Source organism: Oryctolagus cuniculus, chromosome 6 (assembly GCF_964237555.1).
Source record: "Oryctolagus cuniculus chromosome 6, mOryCun1.1, whole genome shotgun sequence".
Classification (NCBI taxonomy): domain Eukaryota; kingdom Metazoa; phylum Chordata; class Mammalia; order Lagomorpha; family Leporidae; genus Oryctolagus; species Oryctolagus cuniculus.
In genome coordinates, this window is record NC_091437.1 from 952,466 (window position 1) to 968,965 (window position 16,500).

The 16,500-nt window shown below is 40.3% G+C and overlaps 1 pseudogene; it reads right to left on the minus strand.

Moving 5' to 3' along the window:
• Positions 1 to 14,638: 14,638 nt before the first annotated feature.
• LOC127486072 (olfactory receptor 14A16-like) lies at positions 14,639 to 16,215 on the minus strand (annotated as a pseudogene).
• Between the last annotated feature and the right edge of the window lie 285 nt (positions 16,216 to 16,500).

Here is a 16,500-nt window from a genome sequence, read left to right on the forward strand (position 1 = left end):
GAGAAGAGAAACAATTAAAACCAGAGAAGAAATTAACAGGATTGAATCCAGAAAAACATTACAAAAAATCAGCCAAGCGAGAAGCTGGTTTTTTGAAAAAATAAACAAAATTGACACCCCATTGGCCCAACTAACTAAAAAAAGAAGAGAAAAGACCCAAATCAATAAAATCAGAGATGAAAAAGGAAACGTAACAACAGACACCACAGAAATAAAAAGAATCATCAGAAATTACTACAAGGACCTGTATGCCAGCAAACAGGAAAACCTATCAGAAATGGATAGATTCCTGGACACATGCAACCTACCTAAATTGAACCATGAAGACATCGAAAACCTAAATAGACCCATAACTGAAACAGAAATTGAAACAGTAATAAAGGCCCTCCCAACAAAGAAAAGCCCAGGACCAGATGGATTCACTGCTGAATTCTACCAGACATTTAAAGAAGAACTAATCCCATTTCTTCTCAAACTATTCAGAACAATCGAAGAAGAGGGAATCCTCCCAAATTCTTTCTATGAAGCCAGCATCACCTTAATCCCTAAGCCAGAGAAAGATGCAGCACTGAAAGAGAATTACAGACCAATATCCCTGATGAACATAGATGCAAAAATCCTCAATAAAATTCTGGCCAATAGAATACAACAACACATCAGGAAAATCATCCACCCAGACCAAGTGGGATTCATCCCTGGTATGCAGGGATGGTTCAACATTCGCAAATCAATCAATGTGATTCACCACATTAACAGACTGCAGAAGAAAAACCATATGGTTATCTCAATTGATGCAGAGAAAGCATTTGATAAAATTCAACACCCTTTCATGATGAAAACTCTAAGCAAATTGGGTATAGAAGGAAAATTCCTCAATATAATCAAAGCAATTTATAAAAAACCCACAGCCAGCATCCTATTGAATGGGGAAAAGTTGGAATCATTTCCACTGAAATCTGGTACCAGGCAGGGATGCCCACTCTCACCACTGCTATTTAACATAGTTCTGGAAGTTTTAGCCAGAGCCATCAGACAAGAAAAAGAAATCAAAGGAATACAAATCAAGAAGGAAGAAGTCAAACTATCCCTCTTTGCAGACGATATGATTCTGTACTTAGAGGATCCAAAAACTCTACTAAGAGACTATTGGAACTCATAGAGGAGTTTGGCAAAGTGGCAGGATATAAAATCAATGCACAAAAATCAACAGCCTTTGTATACACAAGCAATGCCATGACTGAGAAAGAACTGCTAAGATCAATCCCATTCACAATAGCTACAAAAACAATCAAATACCTTGGAATAAACTTAACCAAGGACGTTAAAGATCTCTACGATGAAAATTACAAAACCTTAAAGAAAGAAATAGAAGAGGATACCAAAAAATGGAAAAATCTTCCATGCTCATGGATTGGAAGAATCAACATCATCAAAATGTCCATTCTCCCAAAAGCAATTTATAGATTCAATGCAATCCCAATCAAGATACCAAAGACATTCTTCGCAGATCTAGAAAAAATGATGCTGAAATTCATATGGAGGCACAAGAGACCTCGAATAGCTAAAGCAATCTTGTACAACAAAAACAAAGCCGGAGGCATCACAATACCAGACTTCAGGACATACTACAGGGCAGTTGTAATCAAAACAGCATGGTACTGGTACAGAAACAGATGGATAGACCAATGGAACAGAATTGAAACACCAGAAATCAACCCAAACATCTACAGCCAACTTATATTTGATCAAGGATCTAAAACTAATTCCTGGAGCAAGGGCAGTCTATTCAATAAATGGTGCTGGGAAAACTGGATTTCCACGTGCAGAATCATGAAGCAAGACCCCTACCTTACACCTTACACAAAAATCCACTCAACATGGATTAAAGACCTAAATCTACGTCCTGACACCATTAAGTTATTAGAGAACATTGGAGAAACCCTTCAAGATATTGGCACAGGCAAAGAATTCTGGAAAAGACCCGGGAGGCACAGGCAGTCAAAGCCAAAATCAACTATTGGGATTGCATCAAATTGAGAAGTTTCTGTACTGCAAAAGAACCAGTCAGGAGAGTGAAGAGAAAACCAACAGAATGGGAAAAAATATTTGCAAACTATGCAACAGATAAAGGGTTAATAACCAGAATCTACAAAGAGATCAAGAAACTCCACAAAAACAAAACCAACAACCCACTTAAGAGATGGGCCAAGGACTTCAATAGACATTTTTCAAAAGAGGAAATCCAAATGGCCAACAGGCACATGAAAAAATGTTCAAGGTCACTAGCAATCAGGGAAATGCAAATCAAAAGCACAATGAGGTTTCACCTCACCCCGGTTAGAATGGCTCACATACAGAAATCTACCAACAATAGATGCTGGCGAGGATGTGGGGAAAAAGGGACACTAACCCACTGTTGGTGGGAATGCAAACTGGTCAAGCCACTATGGAAATCAGTCTGGAGATTCCTCAGAAACCTGAAGATAACCCTACCGTTCTACCCAGCCATCCCACTCCTTGGAATTTACCCAAAGGAGTTTAAATTGATAAAGAAAAAAGCGGTCTGCACCCTAATGTTTATTGCAGCTCAGTTCACAATAGCCAAGACCTGGAACCAACCTAAATGCCCATCAATGGTAGACTGGATAAAGAAATTATGGGATATGTATTCTTTAGAATACTATACCGCAGTAAGAAACAACGAAATCCAGTCATTTGCAACAAAATGGAGGAATCTGGAACACATCATGCTGAGTGAAGTAAGCCAGTCCCAAAGGGACAAATACCATATGTTCTCACTGATCGGTGACAACTGAATGAACACCAAAAAGGAAACCTCCTGAAGTGAAATGGACACTATGGGAAATGGTGACTTGATCAGCATAGCCCTGACTGCTAATGGACAACTTAATATATTATCCCTCATAGTATTTTTTTTTGTCTGTTCTACTTAATATGACTGGTTTAATTCTGTAATTATCACACAGTTATTCTTAAGTGTTGAAAATTAACTGAAATATGATCCCTGTTAAACATAAAAGTGGGAATAAGAGAGGGAAGAGATGTATAATTTGGGGCATGCTCGGGCTGACTTGCCCCAATTGGTAGAGCTGGAAACATACCAGGGGATTCCAATTCAATCCCATCAAGGTGGCATGTGCCAATGCCATCTCACTATTCCAAGTCATCAATTTCAGTTCACAATTGATCATAATGAAAGGACTAAGAGTCAAAGGGAGCACATAAACAAGTTAGTATCTGCTAACACTAACCGATAGAATAAATAAAGGGGAGAGTGATCCAACATGGGAAGTGAGATACTCAGCAGACTCATAGAATGGCAGATGTCCTAAATAGCACTCTGGCCTCAGAATCAGCCCTAAAGGCACTCGGATCTGGCTGAAAAGCCCATGAGAGTATTTCAGGCATGGAAAGCCAAGACACTCTGGCAAAAAGATCTCTGTGAGTGAGATCCCAGTGGAAAGAACAGGTCTTCAAAGAGGGAGGTGCCTTTCTCTGAAGGGAGGAGAGAACCTCCACTTTGTCTATGACCTTGTCTAAACAAGATAAGAGTCGGAGAACTCAAGGGGCTTCCATAGCCTTGGAAACTCATGACTGGTGCATAGGGAGATTATTGATGCCATTAACAGGAGTGTCAATTTGTAAAGTCAACAACAGGAGTCACTGTGCACTTACTCCTCATGTAGGATCTCTGTCCTTAATGTGCTGTACACTGAGGCTTAATGCTATAACGAGTACTCAAACAGTATATTTCACTTTGTGTTTCTATGGGGGTGCAAACGATTGAAATCTTTACTTAATGTACACTAAACAGATCTTCTGTAAAAAAAAAAAAAAAAAAAAAGAAATTATCAATTCCCAACTTGACTCTCACTGGGATTAAACATGACAATAGGTCTGATCTGATTTCATCATGATTTAAAAAAAAATCATCTATTATTTTTCACTTTATGTTTCTGTGTGGGAACAAACTGTTGAAATCCTTACTTAAGGTATACTAAGCTGATCTTCTGTATATTAAGATAATCGAAAATGAATCTTGATGTGAATGGAATGGGAGAGGGAGTGGGAAAGGGGAGGGTTGTGGGTGGGAGGGACGGTATGGGGGGGAAAGCCATTGTAACCCATGAGTCGTACTTTGGAAATTTATATTCATTAAATAAAAGATAAAAAAAAAGAATATCTTTCTACCCACATTTAATAAAACACCAGGTTTTTAAGCCCAGGGATGACTACTTTTTTCCATTCTACTCTTAATAAATCTATTACCCTTTTTTCAATCTGACTACTCCACATTCCACTTAACTTTCGAGGTTTGTTTTTTTATGATTTCTTCCATGTGGGCTCATTTTTCCTATTGCAAATTCCTCCTCCTCTTCCAGCTTCTTAACATCCCAGAACTTGGTATTTTCTTCCTTCACGGCCAGGCTTTCTTTTTGGGGGGATGGCTTTCTTTCTTTTTTTTTAAAATTATTTTATTGTTATTTTTTTCCAGGCTTACTTTTGCTTAGCTCATAAGCTGGCTCTTTCTTACCATCACTAGGCCACATACCCTCAATTTAAGTCTCTTTTTCTGGGTATCACTTTTGAAGTCCAGCTTTGTTACACAACAGCCCAATTTGAAGTTTCTAATAACATGCCTGTCTACTAAGACGGGGATCCTTGTCCCATTATCCTACAAACATCCCCTGGGGCGGGCTCTGCAGCCTCTCACCTCCTAGATCCTTGCTCCACTCCCATCTATTGAAAAAATGCAGTCAGTGCCCCCTCTGTTCACACCCAGGCAGGACTCACCCTCTGCTCACTGTGCTCCAGACACCCCCTTGTTCCTCACAGCCCTCACAACAGTCTACACAGGCAGGACATGGCTAACCTGCTGTGTTCGTGGTGTCTTGCCTTTGATCTCCTACTCTCTGGATCAGGCCACATCTTTTCTCTGCCTGCCTTGCTGTCCTCAAGCAGAGCAGATGTTACACCGTCCCTTCCATCTGAATGTTCTCCCTGCCAGGATACCCTCCCCACACACGTCTGTGCAGGGGCCACATCCCCACCTCCAACTTTCTGCTGAAACATCACTTGCTCTGGAGGCCCCACTTTAAAAGTACAGCCCCCTAAGAGCCCCCGTAGCACTGTACCTTGTGGGTTTTCTGTTTATTCTGTAACATCCCTGAAGTCACAGAACTCAGTTTACTTCAGCCTTCCCTGGTGGGAGATCAGCTCCCCATCCTGTTCAGTGAAGTGTCCCAAGACCTTGAATAACCAAGGCACATACCAGTGAATGTCGTGGCATAAAACAGGTCATTTAGGACCACACACAAATTTTCCTAACTTTGAAAGCTACTTACACATGTTTTCTATTTGCTCTTAAAAGGGAGAAATCAAAAATGTAAAACTGGAGAGAAAGATGGAGTTGGATGAAAATCAGAGATAATACGGAGCTGGAGGAAATTGAGGCAACTGGATTACAAGCAGAGAGAATTCTAGAAAAAGGTAGGCTATTTACAGACACATGAAAAAATGTTCAAGATCACTAGCAATCAGGGAAATGCAAATCAAAACCACAATGAGGTTTCACCTCACCCCAGTTAGAATGGCTCACATTCAGAAACCTACCAACAACAGATGCTGGCAAGGATGTGGGGAAAAAAGGACACTAACCCACTGTTGGTGAGAATGCAAATTGGTTAATCCACTATGGAAGTCAGTCTGGAGATTCCTCAGAAACCTGAATATAACCCTACCATTCAACCCAGCCATCCCACTCCTTTGAATTTACCCAAAGGAAATTAAATTGGTAAACAAACAAGCTGTCTGCACATTAATGTTTATTGCAGCTCAATTCACAATAGCTAAGACCTGGAATCAACCCAAATGCCCATCAACAGTAGACTGGATAAAGAAATTATGGGACATGTACTCTATAGAATACTATACAGCAGTCAAAAACAATGAAATCCAGTCATTTGCAACAAGATGGAGGAATCTGGAAAACATTATGCTGAGTGAATTAAGCCAATCCCAAAGGGACAAATATCATATGTTCTCCCTGATTGGCAACAACTAACTGAGCACCAAAGGGGAAACCTGTTGAAGTGAAATGGACACTATGAGAAACAGTGACTTGATAAGCTCTTGTACTGACTGTAGATGTACAATGTAATACTTTATCCATTTTAGTGTTTTCTCTTTGTTTTGTTTTAGTATTATTGGTTGAACTCTGTGATTAACACACAATTATTCTTAGGTGTTTGAATTTAACTGAAAAGTGATCCCTGTTAAATACAAGAGTGGGAATAAGAGAGGGAGGAGATGTACAATTTGGGACAGGCTCAATCAGACTTGCTCCAAAGGGTGGAGTTAGAAACATGCCAGGGGACTCCAATTCAATCCCAGCAAGGTGGCATGTACCAATGCCATCTCACTAGTCCAAGTGATGATTTTCAGGTCACAATTGATCACACTGATAGGTCTAAGAGTCAAAGGGATCACACAAACAAGTCTAGTGTCTGCTAATACTAGCTGATAGAATCAAAAAGGGAGAGAACGATCCATCATGGGAAGCGGGATGCACAGTAGACTCATAGAATGGCAGATGTCCTCAATAGCACTCTGGCCTCAGAATTAGCCCTTAAGGCATTCAGATCTGGCTGAAGAGCTCATGAGAGTATTTGAGGCATGGAAAGCCAAGACACTCTGGAAAAAAAAAAGCAAGACCTAAATGGAAGATCTCTTTGAGTGAGATCCCATTGGATAGAACGGGGCCATCAAAGAAGGGTACCTTTCTTTTTTTTAACTTTTATTTAATGAATATAAATTTCCAAAGTATGATTTATGGATTAAAATGGCTTCCCCCCCATACCATCCCTCCCACCCACAACCCTACCCTTTCCCACTCCCTCTCCCCTTCCATTTACATCAAGATTCATTTTCGATTATCTTAATATACAGAAGATCAGCTTAGTATACATTAAGTAAGGATTTCAACAGTTTGCTCCCACACAGAAACATAAAGTGAAAAATAATAGATGATTTTTTTAAATGATGATGAAATCAGATCAGACCTATTGTCATGTTTAATCCCAGTGAGAGTCAAGTTGGGAGTTGATAATTTCTTTTTTTTTTTTTTTTTACAGAAGATCAGTTTAGTATGCATTAAGTAAAGATTTCAACAGTTTGCACCCCCATAGAAACACAAAGTGAAATATATTGTTTGAGTACTCGTTATAGCATTAAATCTCAATGCACATCACATTAAGGACAGAGATCCTACATGAGGAGTAAGTGCACAGTGACTCCTGTTGTTGACTTTACCAATTGACACTCCTGTCTATGGCATCAGTAATCTCCCTATGCTCCAGTCATGAGTTTCCAAGGCTATGGAAGCCCTCTGAGTTCTCCGACTCTTATCTTGTTTAGACAGGGTCATAGTCAAAGTGGAGGTTCTCTCCTCCCTTCAGAGAAAGGTACCTCCTTCTTTGATGACCTGTTCTTTCCACTGGGATCTCACTCACAGAGATCTTTTGCCAGAGTGTCTTGGCTTTCCATGCCTGAAATACTCTCATGGGCTTTTCAGCCAGATCAGAATGCCTTTAGGGCTGATTCTGAGGCCAGAGTGCTATTTAGGACATCTGCCATTCTATGAGTCTGCTGAGTATCTCACTTCCCATGTTGGATCACTCTCCCTTTTATTTATTCTATCGGTTAGTGTTAGCAGGTACTAGACATGTTTATGTGCTCCCTTTGACTCTTAGTCCTTTCATAATGATCAATTGTGAATTGAAATTGATCCCTGGGACTAGTGAGATGGCATTGGTACATGCCACCTTGATGGGATTGAATTGGAATCCCCTGGTATGTTTCTAACTCTACCATTTGGGGCAAGTCAGCTTGAGCATGTCCCAAATTATACATTTCTTCCCTCTCTTTTTCCCACTCTTATGTTTAACAGGGATCACATTTCAGTTAATTTTCAACACTTAAGAATAACTGTTATTAATTACAGAATTAAACCAGTCATATTAAGTAGAACAGACAAAAAAACTACTAAGAGGGATAATGTATTAAGTTGTTCATTAACAGGCAGGGCTATGTTGATCAAGTCACCGTTTCCCATAGTGTCCATTTCACTTCAACAGGTTTCCTTTTTGGTGTTCAGTCAGTTGTCAGCGATCAGGGAGAACATATGGTATTTGTCCCTTTGGGACTGGCTTATTTCACTCAGCATGATGTGTTCCAGATTCCTCCATTTTGTTGCAAATGACTGGATTTCGTTGTTTCTTACTGCGGTATAGTATTCTAAAGTGTACATATCCCATAATTTCTTTATCCAGTCTACCGTTGATGGGCATTTAGGTTGGTTCCAGGTCTTAGCTATTGTGAACTGAGCTGCAATAAACATTAGGGTGCAGACCGCTTTTTTGTTTGCCAATTTAAACTCCTTTGGGTAAATTCCAAGGAGTGGGATGGCTGGGTAGAATGGTAGGGTTATCTTCAGGTTTCTGAGGAATCTCCAGACTGACTTCCATAGTGGCTTGACCAGTTTGCATTCCCACCAACAGTGGGTTAGTGTCCCTTTTTCCCCACATCCTCACCAGCATCTGTTGTTGGTAGATTTCTGCATGTGAGCCATTCTAACCGTGGTGAGGTGAAACCTCATTGTGGTTTTGATTTGCATTTCCCTGATTGCTAGCGACCTTGAACATTTTTTCATGTGCCTGTTGGCCATTTGGATTTCCTCTTTTGAAAAATGTCTATTGAGGTCGTTGGCCCATCTCTTAAGTGGGTTGTTGGTTTTGTTTTTGTGGAGTTTCTTGATCTCTTTGTAGATTCTGGTTATTAACCCTTTATCTGTTGCATAGTTTGCAAATATTTTTTCCCATTCTGTCGGTTGTCTCTTCACTCTCCTGACTGGTTCTTTTGCAGTACAGAAACTTCTCAATTTGATGCAATCCCAATAGTTGATTTTGGCTTTGACTGCCTGTGCCTCCCGGGTCTTTTCCAGAAATTCTTTGCCTGTGCCAATATCTTGAAGGGTTTCTCCAATGTTCTCTAGTATCTTGATGGTGTCAGGTCATAGATTTAGGTCTTTAATCCATGTTGAGTGGATTTTTGTGTAAGGTGTAAGGTAGGGGTCTTGCTTCATGATTCTGCACGTGGAAATCCAGTTTTCCCAGCACCATTTATTGAATAGACTGCCCTTGCTCCAGGAATTAGTTTTAGATCCTTGATCAAATATAAGTTGGCTGTAGATGTTTGGGTTGATTTCTGGTGTTTCTATTCTGTTCCATTGGTCTATCCATCTGTTTCTGTACCAGTACCATGCTGTTTTGATTACAACTGCCCTGTAGTATGTCCTGAAATCTGGTATTGTGATGCCTCCAGCTTTGTTTTTGTTGTACAAGATTGCTTTAGCTATTCGAGGTCTCTTGTGCCTCCATATAAATTTCAGCACCATTTTTTCCAGATCTGAGAAGAAGGTCTTCGGTATCTTGATTGGCATTGCATTGAATGTCTAAATTGCTTTTGGGAGAATGGACATTTTGATGATATTGATTCTTCCAATCCATGAGCATGGAAGATTTTTCCATTTCTTGGTATCCTCTTCTATTTCTTTCTTTAAGGTTTTGTAATTTTCATCGTAGAGATCTTTAACGTCCTTGGTTAAGTTTATTCCAAGGTATTTGATTGTTTTTGTAGCTATTGTGAATGGGATTGATCTTAGAAGTTCTTCCTCAGCCATGGCATTGTCTGTGTATACAAAGGCTGTTGATTTTTGTGCATTGATTTTATACCCTGCTACTTTGCCAAAATCTTCTATGAGTTCCAATAGTCTCTTAGTAGAGTTCTTTGGGTCCCCTAAATAAAGAATCATGTCATCTGCAAAGAGGGATAGTTTGAGTTCTTCCTTCCCAATTTGTATCCCTTTAATTTCTTTTCTTGCCTAATAGCTCTGGCTAGAACTTCCAGAACTATATTGATTAGCAGTGGTGAGAGTGGGCATCCCTGTCTGGTACCAGATCTCAGTGGAAATGCTTCCAACTTTTTCCATTTCAATAGGATGTTGGCTGTGGGTTTTTCATAGATTGCTTTGATTGTATTGAGGAATGTTCCTTCCAAACCCAGTTTGCTTAGAGTTTTCATCATGAACGGGTGTTGTATTTTATCAAATGCTTTCTCGGCATCTATTGAGATAATCATATGGCTTTTCTTCTGCAGTCTGTTAATGTGGTGAATCACATTGATTGTCTTGCACACATTAAACCATCCCTGCATACCAGGGATAAATCCCACTTGGTCTGGGTGGATGATCTTTCTGATGTGTTGTTGCATTCTATTGGCGAGAATTTTATTGAGGATTTTTGCATCTATGTTCATCAGGGATATTGGTCTGTAATTCTCTTTAAATGCTGCATCTTTTTCCGGCTTGGGAATTAAGGTGATGCTGGCTTCATAGAAAGAATTTGGGAGGACTCCCTCTTTTTTGATTGTTCTGAATAGTTTGAGAAGAATTGGAGTTATTTCTTCTTTAAATGTCTGGAAGAATTCAGCAGTGAATCCATCTGGTCCTGGGCTTTTCTTTGTTGGGAGGGCCTTTATTACTGTTTCACTTTCTGTCTCAGTTATGGGTCTGTTTAGGTTTTCGATGTCTTCCTGGTTCAATTTAGGTAGGTTGCATGTGTCCAGGAATCTATGCATTTCTGATAGGTTTCCCTGTTTGCTGGCATACAAGTCCTTGTAGTAATTTCTGATGATTCTTTTTTATTTCTGTGGTGTCTGTTGTTACATTTCCTTTTTCATCTCTGATTTTATTGATTTGGGTCTTTTCTCTCCTTTTTTTCAGTTTGTTGGGCCAATGGGGTGTCAATTTTGCTTTTTGTTTTTTTTTTTTTTTCAAAAAAGCAGCTCCTCGTTTGGCTGATTTTTTGGAATGTTTTTCTGGATTCAATCCTGTTGATTTCTTCTCTGATTTTAATTATTTCTCTTCTCCTACTAGATTTGGGTCTGGTTTGCTGTAGGTTTTCTAGATCCTTGAGGTGAACTGAAAGCTCATTTATTTGGTGCCTTTCCAATTTCTTGATGTAGGCACCTATTGATATAAACTTTCCTCTTAACACTGCTTTTGCTGTGTCCCATAAGTTTTGGTATGTTGTGCTGTTATCCTCATTTACTTCCAGACAATTTTTGATTTCTCTTTTGATTTCTTCTATGACCCATTGTTCATTCAGGAGCATGTTGTTCAATCTCCATGTGTTTGCATATGCTCTAGGGATTCCTGAGTTGCTAATTTCCAACTTCATTCCTTTATGGTCTGAGAAGCTGCATGGTATGATTCTAATTCTTTTGAATTTGCTGAGACTTGCTTTATGGCCTAGTATGTGGTCAATCCTAGAGAAGGTTCCATGTACTGTTGAGAAGAATGTAAAATCTTTAGCTGTAGGATTGAAAGTTCTGTATATATCTGTTAGATCCATTTGGGCTATAGTGTCGTTTAAATCTACTGTATCCTTGTTGATCTTCTGTCCTATTGATCTGTCTATTTCTGAGAGTGGAGTATTGAAGTCCCCCAGTACTATTGTATTGGGGTCTAAGTCTCCCTTTAAGTCTGTTAACAAATCTTTTAGATAAACCGGTGCCCTGTAGTTAGGTGCATATACATTGATAATTGTTATATCTTCTTGTTGTATTGATCACTTAATCATGATATAGTGCCCCTCTTTGTCTCTCTTAACAGTTTTTGTGGTAAAGTTTATGTTGTCCGATATTAAGATGGCTACGCCCGCTCTTTTTTCATTTCTGTTGGCATGGTATATCTTATTCCAGCCTTTCACTTTCAGTCTGTATGCATCTTTGTTGGAAAGATGAGTTTCTTGTAAGCAGCAAATAGATGGGTTTTGTTCCTTAACCCAATCAGCCAATCGGTGTCTTTTAACTGGACAGTTCAGGCCATTCACGTTCAATGTAACTAATGATAAGTGGTAACTTTGCCCTGCCATTTGCCAAAGATAAGTTCTAATATATGCCTTGAATTCCCTGTGATCTTTTGCTGTGAGGTTTCCTTCCTTGGTTTCCTTCCTTTACCTTCTTTCATATTGATGACCGTGTTTCTGTGTTTCTGTGTGTAACACATCTTTAAGCATCTTTTACAGGGCTGGACGAGTGGCAACAAATTCTTTCAATTCCTGTTTGCTATGAAAAGTCTTTATTTCACCTTCATTCACAAATGAGAGCTTTGCAGGATATAATATTCTGGGCTGGCAGTTTTTCTCTCTTAGTACCTGGGCTATATCTCGCCATTCCCTCCTAGCTTGTAGAGTTTCTGATGAGAAGTCAGCTGTGAGTCTGATTGGAGATCCTCTGAGAGTAATCTGACGTTTCTCTCTTGCACATTTTAGGATCTTTTCTTTATGGTTCACTGTGGAGAGTTTAATTACAATGTGTCATGGTGAGGATCTCTTTTGGTCGTGTTTCTTAGGGGTTCTGTGAGCTTCCTGTACTAGGATTTCTCTGTCCTTCTCCAAACCTGGGAAATTTTCTGTAAATATCTCACTAAAAAGGCCTTCTAATCCTTTCTTCCTCTCCATGCCTTCAGGAACTCCTAGAACCCGAATGTTGGTTTTTTTAATAGTATCCTGAAGATTCCCAACAATATGTTTTAGATTTCTAATTTCCTCTTCTTTTCTTTGGTCTGACTGTATCCTTTCCTGTTCTCTGTCTTCTAAGTCCGATATTCTCTCTTCTGCTTCACCCATTCTGTTTGTAAGGCTCTCTATTGTGTTTTTCATTTGATCTATTGAATTCTTCACTTCAGTCACTATCACAGTTTCCTGTTGTACTAGTTGTTTCGTTTCATTTTGATTCCTCCTTAATATTTCATTTTCACGAGAGAGATTTTCTATCTTGTCCATTAAGGATTTCTGTAGTTCAAGAATTTGTTTTTGAGAACTTCTTAATGTTCTTATCAATTTTTTGAGATCTGCTTCTTGCATTTCTTCTATGTCATCATCTTCATAATCTTGAATTGGGGTGTCTTTTTCATTTGAGGGCGTCAAGGTGACTTCCTTGTTTTTATTACCTCAGTTTTTGCATTTGTTATTTGGCATATTGGAGATATTTGGTTTCTTCACTGTGGTGCTTTTTCTTGTTATACTATGACTCTAGATTAAGTGGACTATCTGTTTTTGATGGAGCCTTAGGGCTTGAGATGGGTGTGGCCTGAGAGCTCTGTTTGGTGCGCCAAAGGTGACACTCCTAGGTTAGGCGTGGTAAACCTCTCTCTCTCTCTCTCTTTCTTTTTTTTTTGATTCAAAAGGGAAGTAATTCTGCACAGCTGAACGAAGTTGGAGGTAGTTAGCAGGCAAATGATATACCCACAGGAGCCAGAGATCAGAAGCTCTTTCCCAAGGACCACACAGGGAATCTGTTCTGACCTCAGAGTGGGCTCAAATTCTCCTTCAGTCTCCCACTGGGTTGCCAAAGTTATGGAATTGTAGCGTCTCTGGAGAGTACTCACGTGAATTCCGTGAGTTCTCTCCCCCAGCGTCTCTTTTTTCACAGTCTCAGTTCAGTAGCACCACAAATTTACTAGGTCCTAATCTCCTGTTAATTCGCCCCACCCAGAGTCAGGTTTTTCTGCTAGGCTCAGGGCCGGTGCAGACCTGAGGTCGCTCTGCTTATGACGCCTGCTCTTTGTCTTGCTCGCCCTTGAGAGGTGAGCAGAGAGAGAGAAACCCGTGTCCATACCAGTCACCTTTTTTTTTCTCTCTCTCTCTCTCTTCCAGTTAGCCTGGTGAACTTCCCCCTGCCCGGGGGTCGTTCCCTCTAGTCTCCTCTCTCCGCTTGCCTGCCGGTGTCTTGGGCTATTGAGGTTTGGCTCACCTCGCGTTCCAGCGCTGGTGTGTTGAGTATGCCGCTGGTGTCCCGATCTGTGGGCTCCCATGCTCTCCACGCAGGTCTGCTGTGAATCACGTATTCCGGAAGAGTTTCTTCTGCTGTTTCCTCCCCTACTCTTCCTTGAACCTGCAGTATCTCCACTTTTATTAAACTATCTCTCCCCGAACTATCAGTGTGCTCCAGAAGGGTACCTTTCTCTGAAGGGAGGAGAGAACTTCCAATTTGACTATGACCCTTTCAGAATAAGATCGAAGTTGGTGAACTCAAAAGGCTTCCATAGCCTTGGCAACTCATGACTAGAGCCTAGGGAGATTACTGACGCCATAAACAAGAGTGTCAAATTGTTAAGTGAACACAGGAGTCACTGTGTACTTACTCCTCATGTAGGATCTGTCCTTAATGTGTTGTCCAATGTGAAGTAATGCTATAACTTGAACTGAAACAATATTTTACACTTTGTGTTTCTTTGTGGGTGCAAACTAATGAAATCTTTGCTTAATATATACTGAATTGGATCTTCTGTATATAAAGATAATTGAAAATGAATCTTGATGTGAATGGAATGGGAGAGGGAGCGGGAGATGGGAGGGGTGTGAGTGGGAGGGAAGTTATTGGGGGGAAGCCTTTGTAATCCATAAACTGTACTTTGAAAATTTATATTTACTAAATAAAAAATAAATAAAAAAATTTAAAAAAGAATTAAAAAAAGAAGAAGGTAGGCTATTAATATCACCCAATGGAGTTAACAGGTGCTACACCAATAATTTCAATTGGCTACCCTATACTTGACACCCTTCAGCAGGTGATAGAATCAAACGACAGGATCTTTAAGTATTTCACAGCAACCTTCCTGTCTTGATTCCTTAGGCTGTAGATGATGGGATTAAGGGTTGGGGGGACTACTGTATAGAACACAGACACCAACACGTCAAAAGTCAAAGATGCATCTCCTGCTGGCTTCAGGTAGGCCATCGCAGCACCACTGAGGAAAAGAGTTACCATGGCAAGGTGAGGGACACAGGTGGAGAAAGCCCTGGACTGACCCTCGGTGGAGGGGATCCTCAACACGGTAGAGAAGATGTGAGTGTAGAAGAGAGCAATGGAGAGAAAGCAGACAAAACCCAGTGAGGATGTGATGGCGACTGCCCCAACCTCAGCCCAGTAGTCTTCTGAACAAGAGAGGCTGAGCAGCTGAGGGATCTCACAGAAGAACTGGGGAACCATGCTGGACACCACAAGGGGCATGGAGAAGGTGGTGGCCATGTGCAGGACTCCAGAGAGTCCACCGCTGAGCCAGGAAATAGAGGCATCTTGATGCAGGTGCTCCTCTTCATGATGACCTCATAGTGCAGAGGAAGGCAGATGGCCACATAGCGGTCACAGGACATCACGGTGAGCAAGGCCATCTTTGCACTGGCCATGAGGTCTTCCATGAGGAAGACCTGAAGCATGCATCCCCAGAAGGAGATAGAGGTGCTGCTTGTCAGGCTGTCTCTGATGGCCTTGGGAAGGGTGACCAGGATATAGCAGAGGTCCAAGAGGACAAGTGCTTGAGGAAGAAGTACATGGGCTGGTGGAGGTGCTGGTCCAAAGAGGACACTGTAATAATAAGGAGGTTGCCAACAAGAGCCACCAGAAGAGTTAGTAAAAATGTCATACCACAAGTAATTTGCTGCCATCAGACCACAGACAGTCTCATGAGCTGGAATGCTGCCACGGATATGTGACTGGACAAACGTTCTCTAGGATGGAAAGGAAAGTGTTGTTACAGAAAGAGATCCTTGGGGAGTTAAAGCATTTATAGTGCAGCCTTTTCTTTATCTGCCCTTAATATTGCAGAGGAGGATACTTACATTTCTGACATCTTCACTCGTTTCTAAGGTACATTAAAGAAAAATCATGACAATATAAAGATAATCACCAAGCTATAGAATGAATTTCTTTTAGCTGCTTTTCGAACTCTATTCATAAAATCTCCTGCAGCTACTCTATTTTTGTATTTTCCATGTTTTCCCTTGGCTGCACACCATCCTCTTCATGCTCTTCCAAAAAAAAATGTTGTAAATCTGTGTCCATCTAGAGAAAGGGAGAAAAAAAACAAGGGATATGCCTAAGCCTATACAGCCACCAAAAAAAAGTGGCCACTTAAGGGTTGATCCCACATTCCTGAAAAATTCAAAACAGGTGGATTTTACCTATTTCACTAGAAGCTATCCAATTAAAAACTGACATCAAACAGCAATAGCAAACTAAAAAGAGTGTACATCAATGTAATTTTCAAACAGAAAGAAATGTGTGGAAGGAAGGTTGTAGAGATATCAAATGGGGATAATTGTGCTGGGTCTCATTAGATATAGTGTTTATAATAAAACAAAGCAATAACCTAAAATCATGAAACAAAGAATGTCACAGAAGGTCTAAAACACATACATTTTAGCTCAAGAACAACTTATGATTTACATTTACCTAGAAAAATCAGCCATCCACCTACCTACCTGTCATCTATGTGCCTGTCAACTATGTTCGCGTATGTGTGCACATGCATGCATATATTTATCCACCAGGTGCTCCCAACGAATTTATTAATAC